This window comes from Rhinolophus sinicus, chromosome 15, assembly GCF_057876585.1.
Source record: "Rhinolophus sinicus isolate RSI-liver-muscle chromosome 15, RSI-T2T, whole genome shotgun sequence".
Lineage (NCBI taxonomy): Eukaryota > Metazoa > Chordata > Mammalia > Chiroptera > Rhinolophidae > Rhinolophus > Rhinolophus sinicus.
The window spans coordinates 44312624-44327999 of NC_142515.1; the positions used below are offsets into that span (position 1 = coordinate 44312624).

General features: G+C 34.7%; 1 long non-coding RNA gene across 1 annotated transcript in view; it reads left to right on the forward strand.

Moving 5' to 3' along the window:
• Nucleotides 1-15376, forward strand: part of LOC141572800 (uncharacterized) — a 631723-nt gene that overhangs the window by 260051 nt on the left and 356296 nt on the right. The window contains exon 6 of the long non-coding RNA XR_012498295.2: nt 13228-13297. This is a non-coding gene — a long non-coding RNA (uncharacterized LOC141572800). The remainder of the gene's footprint in view (nt 1-13227; nt 13298-15376) is intronic.

Consider the following 15376-nt stretch of genomic DNA (forward strand, 5'->3'; position numbering starts at 1 on the left):
TGCATGAAGGGCAGTATCAGAATTGCTCACCCCTTATCTTCTTGGGACAAAACTTTATCTCTTACAGTGCAATGCTTGTGTGCAGCTATGCTTTTATGTCTTTAATCTTATAAATTCTACTCATTTCCAGTTACTTTTTTAAAGTTTTCTTTGGTGTCCTACACTTTCAATATAATATTCGTTGGTGTGCTATCTTTTTGTTGTTATTTATCCTGCTTGGTGTTTGTTCTCTTAACTCTTGGCTCGGAGATTTGTTGTGTGCCATTATTTTAGAAAAGTGCTCAATGATTATTATACTAAATATTCATTCTATTCTATTCTTTCTCTTTTCTCCTTCTTGTTTTCCAGTTTTGCATATTATACCATGTCACATTGTCCCACAATTTTTGAATGTTCTGTGTTGTTGTTTTCTTTCTTTTTTTGCTTTGCCTTTTAATTTGGGAAGATTGTTTACCGATCTTCAACCTCACTGTGTTTTTTTCCTTGTCTGTGTTGAATTTACAGATAAGACAATAGAAGGCATCCTTCATTTCTGTATTGGTGTTTTGTTTTGTTTCATTTCTAGCATTTCCTTTTGATTTTTTCTTAGGTTCCGTCTTTCTGCTCACATTCCCATCTGTTCTTGAATATTTTTACATTATTATTACAGCAATTTACATATATATATATTCACACACATATATGTATATATATACACATATATATGTATATATATGTACATATATATATATACACATTATGTACATATATATATATACATATATATGTGTGTGTGTGTATATATATATATATATATGTAACATTTGAATCCTTTTCTGACTCCCGCATTTGTGTTTTACCTCATTCTGGTTCTAATGTTTGTTTTCTCCCTTCAGAATATGGGGATAGTGTGCGTGTGTTTGTGTATTTGTGTGTTTGTGTGTGTGTGTGTGTCTGTGTGTGTGGAGGGGGTTCCTTATGACTTTTTTGTTGAAAGCCAGAGATGTTTGTATTGGGTAATAAGAACTCAAGTAAATAGTGTAAGAATTTATGTTAATGTACTTAGAAGTTAGGCTGTCTTTAATGTTATCTAATGCTACCAAAGTCTTCCAATTCTTCTAGTGTCTTTTTCTTTTTTTTTTTTTTAATTATCGGGGTGACAATTGTTAGTAAAATTACATAGATTTCAGGTGTACAATTCTGTATTACATCATCTATAAATCCCATTGTGTGTTCACCACCCAGAGTCAGTTCTCCTTCCATCACCACATATTTGATCCCCCTTACCCTCATCTCCCACCCCCCACCCACCCTTACCCTCTGGTAACCACTAAACTATTGTCTGTGTCTATGAGTTTCTGTTTCTCATTTGTTTGTCTTGTTCTTTTGTTGTTTTTGGTTTATATACTACATATCAGTGAAATCATATGGTTCTCTGCTTTTTCTGTCTGACTTATTTCGCTCAGCATTACACTCTCAAGATCCATCCATGTTGTCACAAATGTTCCTATATCATCTTTTCTTACCGCCGAATAGTATTCCATTGTGTATATATACCACAACTTCTTCATCCATTCATCTATCGAAGGACATTTTGGTTGTTTCCATGTCTTGGCCACCGTAAACAAAGCTGCAATGAACATTGGAGCACACGTGTCTTTATCTCTAAATGTTTTCAGATTTTATGGGTAGATACCCAGGAGAGGGATTGCTGGGTCATATGGCAATTCTATTCGTAATTTTTTGAGGAACCTCCACACTGCCTTCCATAATGGCTGCACCAGTCTGCATTCCCACCAACAGTGTATGAGGGTTCCTTTTTCTCCATAGACTCTCCAACACTTGTTACTATTTGTCTTGTTGATGATAGCCATTCTGACTGGGGTGAGGTGATATCGCATTGTGGTTTTTATTTGCATTTCTCTGATGATTAGTGACGTTGAACATTTTTTCATATGTCTATTTGCCATTTGTATGTCCTCTTTGGAGAAATGGCTCTTCAGGTTGTCTGCCCATTTTTCAATTGGGTTATTTGTTTTTTTGTTGTTGAGTTGCATGAGTTCCTTGTATATTTTGGATATTAGCCCCTTATCAGAGGCACTATTTGCAAAAATCTTCTCCCATTCAGTTGATTGCCTCTTTGTTTTGTCGATGGTTTCTTTTGCTGTGCAGAGCCTTTTAAGTTTCATATATTCCCATTTGTTTATTTTAGCTTTTACTTAGCTTGCCATTGGAGTCAAATTCATAAAATGCTCTTTGAACCCAAGATTCGTAATGTTGTACCTATGTTTTCTTCTATGCAGTTTATTGTGTCAGGTCTTATGCTTAAGTCTTTGATCCATTTTGAATAAATTTTGGTACATGGTGACAGATAGCAGTCTAGTTTCATTCTTTTGCAAGTGGCTTTCCAATTCTGCCAGCACCATTTATTGAAGAGACTGTCTTTTCTCCATTGCATGTTTTTTGCTTCTTTGTCAAAAGTTATCTGTCCATATTTATGTGGTTTTATTTCTGGGTTCTGAACTCTATTCCATTGGTCTATGTACCTGTTTTTCTACCAATACCATGCTGTTTTGATTATTATTGCCCTGTAGTACAAGCTGAAGTCAGGAATGTGATACCTCCAGCATTGTTCTTTTTTCTTAGGATTGCTTTGGCTATTCGGGGTCTTTTGTGGTTCCATACAAATCTGATGATTTTTTTTGGTTTTATTTCTTTTAAAAAATGCCATTGGGATTTTGATGGGGATTGCATTAAACCTGTATATTGCTTTGGTAATATGGCCATTTTAACTATGTTGATTCTTCCAATCCATGAGCGCAGAATGTCTTTCCATTTCTTTGTGTCTTCCTCAATTTCTTTTAAAAATGTCTTATAGTTTTCAGCATATAGGTCTTTCATATCCTTGGTTAAGATTATTCCTGGGTATTTTATTCTTTTTGCTGCAATTGCAAAAGGAATTGTTTTTTTGCATTTATTTTTCTGAGATTTCATTGTTAGTATATAGGAATGCAATGGACTTTTGTACGTTCATTTTGTAGCCAGCAACTTTACTGTATTCGTTGATTGTTTCTAATAGCTTTTTGGTAGAGTCTTTAGGCTTTTCTATGTATAGCATCATGTCATCTGCAAAGAGTGACAGTTTAACTTCTTCATTTCCAATTTGTATGCCTTTTATTTCTTTCTCTTGCCTGATTGCTCTGGCAAGGAATTCCAACACTATGTTGAAAAGCAGAGGTGAAATGGGACAGACCTGTCGTGTTCCTGAATGTAGAGCAAAGGGCTTCAGTTTTTCACCATTAATTATGAGATTAGCTGAGGGTTTATCATCTATGGCCTTTATTATGTTAAGGTATTTTCCTTCTATACCTATTTTATCAAGTGTTTTAATCATAAATGGATGTTGTATCTTGTCAAATGCTTTTTCTGCATCAATTGATATAATCATATGATTTTTGTCCTTTATTTATTTTTTTACGTGATGTATCACATTGATGGATTTGCAGATGTTGAACCATCCTCGTGCCCCGGGGATGAAACACACTTGGTTGTAATGAATAATCTTTTTAATGCATTGTTGTATTTGATTTGCTAGAATTTTGTTTAGAATTTTTGCATCTGTATTCATCAGAGATATTGGTCTGTAGTTTTCTTTTTTTGTGTGTTGTCCTTACCAGGTTTTGGTATCAAGGCCTCATAAAATGATTTAGGGAGTACTGTCTCTTCTTCAATTTTTGGAAGAGTTTGAGCAGGATTGGTATTAGATCCTCTTTGAAGGTTTGGTAGAATTTACTAGTGAAGCCATCTGGTCCAGGACTTTTGCTTTTGGGAAGGTTTTGGATGACTGATTCAATTTTGATACTGGTGATCGGTCTGTTTAGATTTTCCAGTACTTCATGGTTCAGCCTTGGAAGGCTATATGTTTCTAAGAACTTGTCCATTTCTTCTAGGTTATTGAATTTGGTGGCATATAGTCCTTCATAGGATTCTTGGACGATCCTTTGTATTTCTCGGTGTCTGTGATAACTTCCCCTTTTTCGTTTCTGATTTTGTTAATTAGTGTCTTCTCACTTTTTATCTTAGTGAGTTTAGGCAAGGTTTTGTCAATTTTGTAAATCTTTTCAAAGAACCAGCTCTTTGTCACATTAATTTTTTCTATTGTCTTTTTGTTCTCCATTTCATTTAGTTCTTCTCTGATTTTTATTATTTCCTTTCTTCTGCTGACCTTGGGTTTCATTTGTTCTTCTTTTTCTAGTTCTTAAAGGTGTAACATGAGGCTATTTATTTTGGATTTTTCTTGTTTCTTCAAATAGGCATGTAATGATATAAATTTCCCTCTTAAAACTGCTTTCACTGCATCCCAAAAATTTTGGTAGAATTTATTTTCATTGTCATTTGTTTCTATGTATCTTGTTCTCTCTTCTAATTTCTTCTTTGACTCGCTCAATCTTTAATAGTATGTTGTTTAATCTCCATTTATTTGTGTTTTTTCTGGCTTCCTTTTTGCAGTTGATATCCAATTTCAAAGCCTTGTGTTCAGAGAATATGCTTGGTATGATTTCAATCTTCTTAAATTTGCTGACGCTGATTTTATGTCCCAACATATGGTCTATCCTTGAGAATGTTCTATGTACACTAGAAAAAAATACATAGTCTGATGTTTTAGGATGAAGTGCTCTATATATGCCAATTATGTCCATTTCATCTAATGTGTCATTTAGGGCTGCTATTTCATTATTTATTTTCTGTTTGGATGATCTATCTGTAGCTGTCAATTATGTATTTAAATCCCCTAGTATAATTGTGCTTTCGTCAATTTCTCCCTTTAGTTCTGTTAGTAGTTGCTTGGTTGGTATATTTCGGTGCTCCCTAACTGGAGGCATAAATATTGATGACTGTTATGTCTTTGTCCATCTTTGTCTCTTGTTACCTTTTTCACCCTGATGTCTGTTTCATCTGACATCTGTATGGCTACACATGATTTTTTCTGGATAGCATTTGCTTGGAGTGTCAATTTCCACCCTTTCACTTTGAGTCTATGCTTGTCCTTGTAGCTGAGATGTGTCTCTTGGAGACAGCATATGGTTGGGTTTAGTTTATCGATCCAATCTGCTACTCTGTGCCTTTTTATTGGTGAGTTCAGTCCATTTGCATTTAGGGTGATTATTGATATGTGAGGATTTCCTATCATTCTATCTTTAGTTTTCTGCTAAGACTGTGTCTCCATTGTTTCTTTGCCTTTTTGTTGTTGTCTATTATTTCTGTGTGGTGGTATTCTATGCTGTTTCCCTCTGTTTCTTCTTTTATTACAGTATATATTTCAGTTCTGGATTTTTGTGTGTGTGTGGTTACCCTTAAGTTTATGTAAAAGAAAGTTTGATATTTAGAGTATTCCATTTTATTCAGCGTGCTTACTTTCTCCATTCCCATATTCTGGTTCAGGCCTTTACTCTCCTTTTTATGTTTTGATTGTCACAAATTGTCTCTGTTGATGGTGGTCGAATAGCCTCCTTTAGTATTTCTCGTAGTACAGGTCGTGTATTAGAAAATTCCCTCAGCTTCTGTATGTCTGGAAAGGTCTTTATTCCTCCTTTATATAAAGGGTATCTTTGCTGGGTATATTATTCTTGGCTCATAATTTCTCTCTTTCAATAGTTTGAATATTTGGTTCTACTCCCTCCTGGGTTGTAGAGTTTCTGCTGAAAAATCTGATGATAATCTAATGGGATTTCCTATGGAGGTTACCGTCTTCTTTTCCCTAGCTGCCTTGAGGATTTTTTCTTTTTCGTTGATTTTAGACAGCTTCAATACAATGTGCCTTGGAGAAGACCTGTTGGGATTGAGGCAATTAGGTGTACTATTTGCTTCTTGGATTCGACGGTCCAGTTCTGTCCACAAGTTTGGGAAGTTCTCACCGATGATTTGTTTGAATATATTCTCTGTTCCCTTCTCTCTTTCTTCTCCTTCTGGTATGCCCATTATTCTTATATTGCTCTTTCTGATGGAGTAACAAAGTTCTTGTAGAGTTCTTTCATTTCTTTGAAGTCTCAAGTCTCTTTCTTCTTCCATCTGTGTAATATCCAGGTTTCTATCTTCGATGTCACTGATTCTTTCCTCCATCTGGTCAACTCTACTACCTAAGGTGGTTATTTCGTTCTTAATTTCTTCTATTGAGTTCTTAATCTCCAGAAATCCTATTTGGTTCTTTTTTTAAAATTTTCATCTCTTTTGTAAAATGCTCATGTTGTTCTTTGATTGTGTTTCTGAGTTCATTAAATTGCCTTTCTGTGTTTTCTTGCATCTCATTGAGTTTTTTCAGAACTGCAATCTTGAATTCTCTGTCATTTAAGTCACATATTTCCATATCTTTAAGTTCCTTTTTTGGAGACTTTTCACTTTCTTTCTGAGCTGTCTTGTTGCCTTGGTTATTCATGGCAATTATTGATTTATTATTTCTCTTCCTAGACATCTACAGAAGTGGCTTCTGCAACAGGTTGATAGGAAGAGGTCTTTCTTTTGTTTTCCAGTCCTTGTTGGTGGAATGTTTTATTTTCTCTCCAACTGCAGCCTTTTTTATTTCTCTCACATGGTAGTGCTATGTTTTCTCTGCACTATTCCAGCTTCTCACACAATGGGGGGATTCCCGGGGAGATGGGTTTCTCCTCTATTAATAGTTTGCCTGGGTCACAGGGCGCAGTGTCCATGTGGGTATGCGGAGAGCTTTGGACGTTTCAAAGCTCTTCCTGCACCAGATTCAGAGCCCGTATGTTTCAGCAGTTCTGTTTACTCCTGCAGGGATCCTCCCAGATAGGTGGGGCCAGGGGCAGGGTGAGTTGTGAGAGGTGGCCCAGAGCAATGGCAGCAACCACCATCACAGCTGGTCCTGCTTCCACAGCTCCCTACCCTTTGCAGGAAATAGTTGGGCTGCAAATCTGTGTCTGCGATCCACAGTTCTCAGAACACCAAATATTCTTTTCTTTTGATCTGACACTGCTACTGTTCCCCTTCTAGCACCAAGCAGGTGGGTGTGGGGCGAGCTCTGGGAGGGTAGGGAGGGGGTACTAGGCTCATTGCCTAAGGCTTCTGTTCTCTGCTCGGCAGTGAGGGCTTAAACCACTGTTTTCAGCCTTATTCCCTCAGTCTTTTCTACGAGGTCTCTGCCGTGAGTGTTGGTTCAGCTGTGTTATATGCTGTCGCCTCAGCCCTGTGGGCCACAAACAGATCCCTAGCAGTCCGAGTTCTTCCCTCTCCCACAGCTGTGGTAGTTCCGGAATGCAGCGAGCTCGGAGCACTGAGCTAGGTCTGCATCCTGCCCCCGAGCAGCGCTGTCTCCACACTTCTCCCTTCCCTCCTCCCCTGCTCGCGCAATTCACCACTTTTAGGTAAATTCAATAGTGAGCCTCTTTGTCTTGCCTGTCTGCTGTGCAGGGAGTCCTTTGTGGAGTTAGAGTTGTTCGATTAGTTGTAAATTCCAGGAAAGATTTATAGAGGCTCACCTCATGCTGCCATTTTGATGACGTCTCGTCTAGTGTCTTTTTCTTTTTCTCTCCTTCTACTTTGGGGTTCCCTTAGAAATTCTCCTCACAAAGACTATGTGTCTTACATCTCTTTCAGCTGTACTCTCTTCTAGTTATGATACTATAGTCTTGTTGATGTGGTGGTGAGGTGTGTGACATACAGGGAGAGTTCTTTAATTTTTCAGTTTAATTTCAGTCTTTTCTGTGGCCTTGTGTGTTTGGGCTCATGACCTTCATAAGTGTTCCTTGAGTGGTATAACTTTTTCCTTTTACCCTTACACCCATCCCTGGCTGTAGTATGCCTCATTTATTTTCTTGATGTCCTGACTTCTGGTGACAATGCCGACAGGAAGATGAAATGAGCAGGAATTAGTAGAACGCCCTTCCCACAAGGATATGGCTCTGGCAACATCTTTTCCTCTGGAGAAGAGGTCTTCATTACGGGGAAGTCTCTGGGGGTATTTCACATGATTAGTCTTCTCTTCCTTCTACTAGAGTCACAAGGACATAAGGACATCATTCTCAGATGTTCACTGTGAGACCATGGTCAGTTTACTGAAGATAAAGCCCACAAATGTGTTGGTTCCCCTAAGACTGCAGACCCATAAGAATTTCTCACTCTCCTGCTGGTTCACACTCAGCCGCCAGCAATTCATCAAAATTACCATTTGATTTTAGCTCTTTCTCTGTATTCATCTGTCTTTCTGAATTTTGGAGTTATGCTTCGGCAAAGTACACACCACAATGTATGCAGATTTTTTTCACATCTTGTTGCTTTGCCATTTCTAACAAACTGCCATTTTCATCAACCTTATTTCCTTGAGGTTATTAAGTTGATCTCCAGTTCACCTTACATCCTTATACTTTATTATTAAAACAAACTTAAAAATTTAAAAACAGCTTTTCTTTTTACTTCTTTTAGAAATGAAGAAAGCATTCCCCAAAGCCTCCCTTCCTCAGAATTCTTCCTTTCTTGGTTTATTGACCAGAATTACTTCATATTCTCCTCTTTACACCCTCCATAAGGAAATTACTATCTTTGATCCACAGTGGAATTCAGGAAACTACTACCCATGGGCCAAATGTAACCTACTGCCATTTTTACATAGCCTGAAAGTTAAAAATAGTCTTAACAATTTAAATGGTTGAAAAAAAAATCACTATAGTATTTCATGACATAGGAAAATTATGGAAATTCAAATTTGAATATCTGTTATGGCTTGAATTGTATCCTCCAAGAGATACGTTAAGTCCAAGCCCCTATACTATGAATGTAACCTTATTTGGAACTAGTGTCTTGACAGATGTAATTAGTTAAAAAGAGACATAACAAATTAGTGTGGGTCTTAAATTCAGTAACTCATGTCCTTGTAAAGAGAATGACATTTGGAGACACAGGCACACACAGACAGAAGAGAGCAATGTGAAGATGAAGATAGAAATTGGAGTGATGCAGTTACAAATGAAAGAACACCAAGGATTGCAAGACACCACAAAAAGCTGGAAGATAGTCAAGGAACGATTCTTACCTAGAGCTTTCTGAAGAAGCATGGAATTTCTGGCACTTGGAACTCAAACTTATAGCCTCAATAACTGTAGAATACATTTCTGTTGTTTTAGTCCACTCGGTTTGTGGTAGCTATTGAGGCATCCTCAGAAAATACAGTATCCATAAATAAAGTCTTATTGGACTTACTCATTTACACATTGCACATGGATATTTTCACACCTTAGTGGCGATTTTACTAATCATGACAGAGACAGTCTGGCCTGTAAAGCCAAAAATATTTACTTTCTGATCCTTCCAGAAAGATTCTGCCAACCTCTGGTTTAGAGTTTAGCATAATGATTCATCCCATGAATCTGGGGTCTACCTTTCCTGAAGCACATGACACATTGTGTGTGTTGTATTAGGTATAGAAGGCTGGTCGAGATATTAGTGTACGTGTATATACAAATAGCAGAGTGCTTCATAAAGAACAAGTATGATATGTGTTTCTACTGCTACGAAATTACCTCTTGACCAAAAAATTATATGTTTCTCAGAGTTCTTCCTACTTTTACAGCTATAAATTATTATTTATAGTATCATATTATATATATATATATATATATATATATATATATATATATATATATATATATGTGTGTGTGTGTGTGTTTCCCTTTGGCCCATATTGGAAATTGTGAAAAAGTGGAAATTTGAATAAGCTTGATTCTAGTTATACACGAGGTCCAAGATCCTGATTCTTGAGTCATGTCATTTCCAATCATTTCACAGAGGCCTGGTAGCCATAGCACAGATTCTGAAATATAATATCAATTACCTGGAGAATGAAATACCACTGGTATTTGCCTCAGGCACTTACTCCAGAACTGACCAATAATTGGGAATATAATAGAGATAGGCAGACTGCCAAGCCCAGGGATCACCTCAAGCTAGTTCCAAATAGTTCAGTGCTCAGAGTGATTATCCACTCTCAATTATAGGCAATGTGACATGGAGCACAGCTCCTAGGGGCTCTTTCAACCATTAGTGCCCTTCAATTAAAACAACTAGCAAATGCAGTAAAATTGTACTGATAAATTTATCCACCAATTTTGAAAGAAATCATGTTCTTGAAAGGCAGTAATATGGAAAGACAAATAGGCCTCTAAAAATGGACTATTATTGTGAGTCAGTTCCATGATTCTTTGGCATTTCTACATGTCCAGGTATTAAGAAACACTGTGCTCTAGAAGGATCTTTTCAGGAACATTTATAGTGACATATGGCTCTGGCAATATAGGTGTAGTGTATTCTGAACAAAATTGTGTACATTGCTGGATAAATAAAGGTAAACTCAGTGGCTTTCTCTAGATAGATTTCAAGGCATCCCTCCCTTAGAGACATATGCTTATATTCCAGGGCAATAAAAATAATCTCTTTTTCTCTGGAGAAGAGAATGGTTAGGTGTGGACAGGTTTGTCAGTAGTCCCTATTTAAGGTCAGAGTCTACAAAACTTGGGGTCCTCTCCTATAACTCCCTGTCCCTGTGTGTGCCGTTACAACCAGATTCTCACCATGACACACTATGGAAACGGGTTCAGGAAATGAACACTACAATGCTACCGTGGCTGCCTTTTCCACTGCAAGTAATAAACTCTTTGTCTCTGGCTCAAAGGCCTCCGATTTTATATATAAGCACACAACTTGTGGTAGGCTGACTTATTAGATTACAAATAGTGTACGATTGTGGACCTTTCACAGTACCTGACTTTATATTAAAAATCATATTTTCTGATTAAAAATATAATATATGTCCACTCAAAATTTAAAAAATTAAAAATGTACAAATGTAAAATTTAAAAAAATAATTCAAAACCTTTTTTCTTCTTTTCTACTATGCGTTTTTGTTGTAGAGTTTTTTATTCACCATGGTTTATAAAATTTACAATTTTTATAACTGTAATTTCCACAGCAGCTTAACGTGAAACTCTTATTTAAATAGATTCATTAGTTGTCAGGCATATGGATGCTTATTTTTTCTGTTCATTTCTTAGTCATCTGGATACAATTTTTAGAATAGTGTTTGTTAATTTGAAAATATTATCTTTATATTCCAATGTCATATTTGCAGATTATAATATCCTGGATCACAAATTTTTCCCTGAAGCCTTACAGGAATAATTTTACTGTCTCCTGGAAAAAAATGGTGTGCAAGATCCTATAGTCAGCCTGATTTTTTATCTTTTGCTTAGATGACAATTGATTATTTCTTTTCCTTTGTCCTCCAGGATTTTAACTAGGATGGATCTCATTGTTAATAATTCTGTAAACTTATCCATAGACACCATGCAATGTTTCAATATTTGTGTTCATTATTTTTCTGAAGTTTTTTTTTTAACATATGTATAATTTTCTTTTTTTATTTTCCCATTTCTCTTCATCAGAAACACTAATCAAGAAGTGTTGATTCTCAAACATCACATGTAATAGCCTGGTTTTCTCTATAAGCCTCTCTAACAATATGATCATTTCCAAAACATTTTGCTCACTTTATAAAATCTATCTTTCCACTTTTGTTATTGTTTTTCAGCATTATTTAGTCTCTTTAAGTTGCTTCCTGTGTGGAACATGTCTGTGATAATTGATCTAACTTCTTTTCCTGAACACTGCCAGTTCTTGTTCCACCTCTGTAGTTGCCTAAGCTCTTCTCCTCAGTACTGAAATATATGTCTCTTCATTGAGCTACTTCATGCATAGTGACATGTTTAGTCCCACTTTTCATTTGCTTTATTTAGTTGCAATTTTTTTTTGGGGGGTGGAGTGGGGGTGGGGGCAATTGATCATTTGATTTATTTATTTTTTCCTGATTCTTTCACCTTTGTTCTTTTCGCATGTTATTCCATGATGCCAAGTGAGGTTCAGGGAAGTACCATCACCAACTAGAATTGCTGGCCCTATTGTGCCAACAAGGAGTGGTTTGATTTATCTTTTAGGCTGCACCACCTTTTTTTGTAAAACTGATCTGCCAATGCTCTTTCAGTTCAGTAGTCATCAATCTTTATTCTTCATGCTTTGCTATATCAAGACTCGATGTAAATTGCATTTAATAATACTTGTAATTAAGGATTAGAGATTATATTTACATTCTGATTTTATATTGTTTTTGTTGTTTGGAGGTAATTTTAAGGGAACAAGAAAAGTAAGTCTTTTTCTGTCATCTAAGAACCATTTATATTTTAATTGGCTCCCTAGAAGAGTTCTTTTTCTTAGCCTAATGATTTTTCCATTTATTATCTTTACTTTTCCTAGTAGGCAATTATCTGAAAATAATGAAGCATTTGGTATCCCTTTTACAAAGTTATACTACATAGTATCTCTAAAATGCATACAAAAAATGATTAATATTTTATCTTCAATTTATGATGCAGTTTCCAGGAATTTTTAGACTCTAAATTCATGGTCTGCCTAAGTATTTTTGTACATCAAAGCTTCTATATTATTAATCCAGTGGGACTTTCAACTTGTGTTTATGTTTATTCTTGTCTAGAAAATATATGCTTCCGACAAAGAGTTCATTTTATATATGTTCAATCATAATAATTAGACGTTCACCATTAATAATTCATGCATGTGCAAATTAGTATGATACGATTCTGACATTTACTATCTAAACTTACTGTGTTTGGAAATGTTTCGCATTACGTTGAGCACTATGACCCAATGATTTCACTAGAAGAGAAAAAAGGATAAAAGCTTTTAGTTTTTTAAACTCTTGTTACATATGGATAGTTAGATAACTTAGAAAATATGACATGGCAATGTTTTTTAATGCTAGGGATTCTAATATCCTTCACAAATTAAAAATGTTATGTCTGGCTTACAGTGCTGACATTTGTATTGCAGGACACACTAGCCCACTTAACATGATATAGTAGAGTTATATTTTCTATAAAAGTCACTCCATTATCAGCCTGTTAAAAACATCCATTGGCAGTCGTAATTTAGTTGTTTGAATAAAGTGAATTTGTTCAATCAATCACTTTTTCCCTTAATGACATCTGAGTTTCAGTTTACTTTTTATTTATATGTCTCTCAATGTTTTTATACTATCTATTGCATACAGTATATCCAGCTAATGTTTGCTGTAAATGCATCTCACTTTTTTCTAATAAATTTTCTTATCATAAAGGAATTTAATTATAAATCAGCCAATCTAAATTTTTTTTCTTTTTTATTTCTTAGAATAATTCTGGCTATAAATCTACAACTACTTTGAATCTACGTCTTTCTACTTTGAATCTACAGCATTCAAGTAAGAAAATCTAGTATTTATCCTCTTAAAATGTCCCATTTTAGAAATGTTTGCATTAATTGTTTGCATTTTCTGATGATGCATCATTTTATATTTTGTGAATTGAAATAATTGTGTGTAGTCAAACAACCATCAGAATTTCATTTACTTTGAGAAGCCATAATGTTACTTAAGTGTTTGGTAAACCTCAGCAGCTGCAATTTAGACCATTTAGGAAATATACTCTTTATACTATATATTCTGTCATACATGCAACTAAAGACTCATAGAAGGTATTATTTGGGTGGGCGGGGAAGAGTCCTTAGAAAAACATTAATTGAAAAATTATTTTACACATTGAAAGACCCTTTTGGTTGTGGAGTGATAGGAAATGTAAAATTGTGAAATATAATTATGAGAAAAATATGCATAATTTATATGTATATATATCACTTGGGCTTGATGTTTGGCATTTAATTATGGAAAATTTTAAATATTCATAAAAATTGAAATAATTTTATACTGAACATCCATATACCTACACATAGATTCTATAATTAATGTTTTTTAATACTTGCTTTATCATATCTATGTATTATCTATCTTTTTTCATTTATCAATCCATTTTTATATGGTTTTAAACAAACTATTGGTAATAGTAAACTTCCACCAAAATACGTCTACACCCATATCATTAACTAGTGTTCTATATTTGTTTAAGATTTCTTTTCTGTTTCTTTTTAGATAAAGTTTACATACAATGAAATATCTAAATCTTAAGTGTATAATTTGATTTCTGGAAAATCACATACCCTGTATAACTCCAAAATCTATCAAGTTAGAAACTTACCCTCACCTGACAGAGTTCCTTCATACCTTTTTCCATTAAATTCCTGCCTCCAACTTCCAAAGGCAAACTGTTTTGGTTTTTTCAACTATATTAATTTTGTTTATTCTAGAAATCCATATAATCATATAGAATATAAAGTGTTCTGTAAGCTTTCTTTGACTTAGCATATTTCATATTTTTTTCTTTAAGATTCATCTGTATTTTTCTCCATACTTTGAACTTGATAAGAAGTATTCTTTTGTATAAATATACCAACATCATTTAGCCATTTACTATTTGATAGGCATTTGCATTCTTTCCAGTTTGGATTATTATGTATACAGTTGAAAGTATTTTTGTTCAAGTCCTTTTGGTCATATTCTAAAATTACAAGTGTATTGATGCTGTTAATATCTAGGAGTATTTTATAAGAACGTATCCAAAGTTTACCACAGTGATTGTACAACTACACACTCTTGTATACAATGTGTAAGAATTCTAGATCTTCACTACATATGGCTATCTAAATTTAAATTGAATGAAATTAAATAATATCAAGTTTTGTCCTGCAGTTATACTAGACGTATTTCAAGCCCCGAATGACCACATGTGGCTAATGGCTACTCTACTAGACAGCATATATATAGACATTTTTATCATTGTAGAAAATACTATTGAGCAGGACTATTCCACATATTTGTCAATGTTTTGTATTGTAACTTTTTAGTATAAGTCATTCCATTATTCTCGTATGTGTAATGGCATTTCATTGTAGTTTTAATTGGCATTTTCCTCATGAGAAATGGTATTTAACACTTTTTCATTGCTTATTGGCAATTTATATAACTTCCTCTGTGAAGCTCTTGTTCAGTTATTTAATCTCTTTGTTTTTGGAGGGGGATGTTGTCTTTTTATTATTGAATTGAGTTATTTTTAGATCCCAGATACAATTTCTTGGTAGGAATATATATTGCCAACATTTCCTCTTATATATGGCTCTCTGCTAATTTTATTGTTACATCTTAATGAACATACTTTTAAAATTTTCATTAAGTATAATTAAGCATTTAAAAACTTTATAGTTATTGCTTTCTGTGACATATTGAAGAAAACATTGCCAACCCTCATGTCCCAAAAACATTTATCAATATTTTTCTAGAGGCTTTATAGTTTCAACTTTTATAATTTAGGCCACCAATGCATCTCTAATTATCTTTTGTGTATGGCGTGAGATACATAGCATGTTTCATTTTTGGTCCATATAAACATCT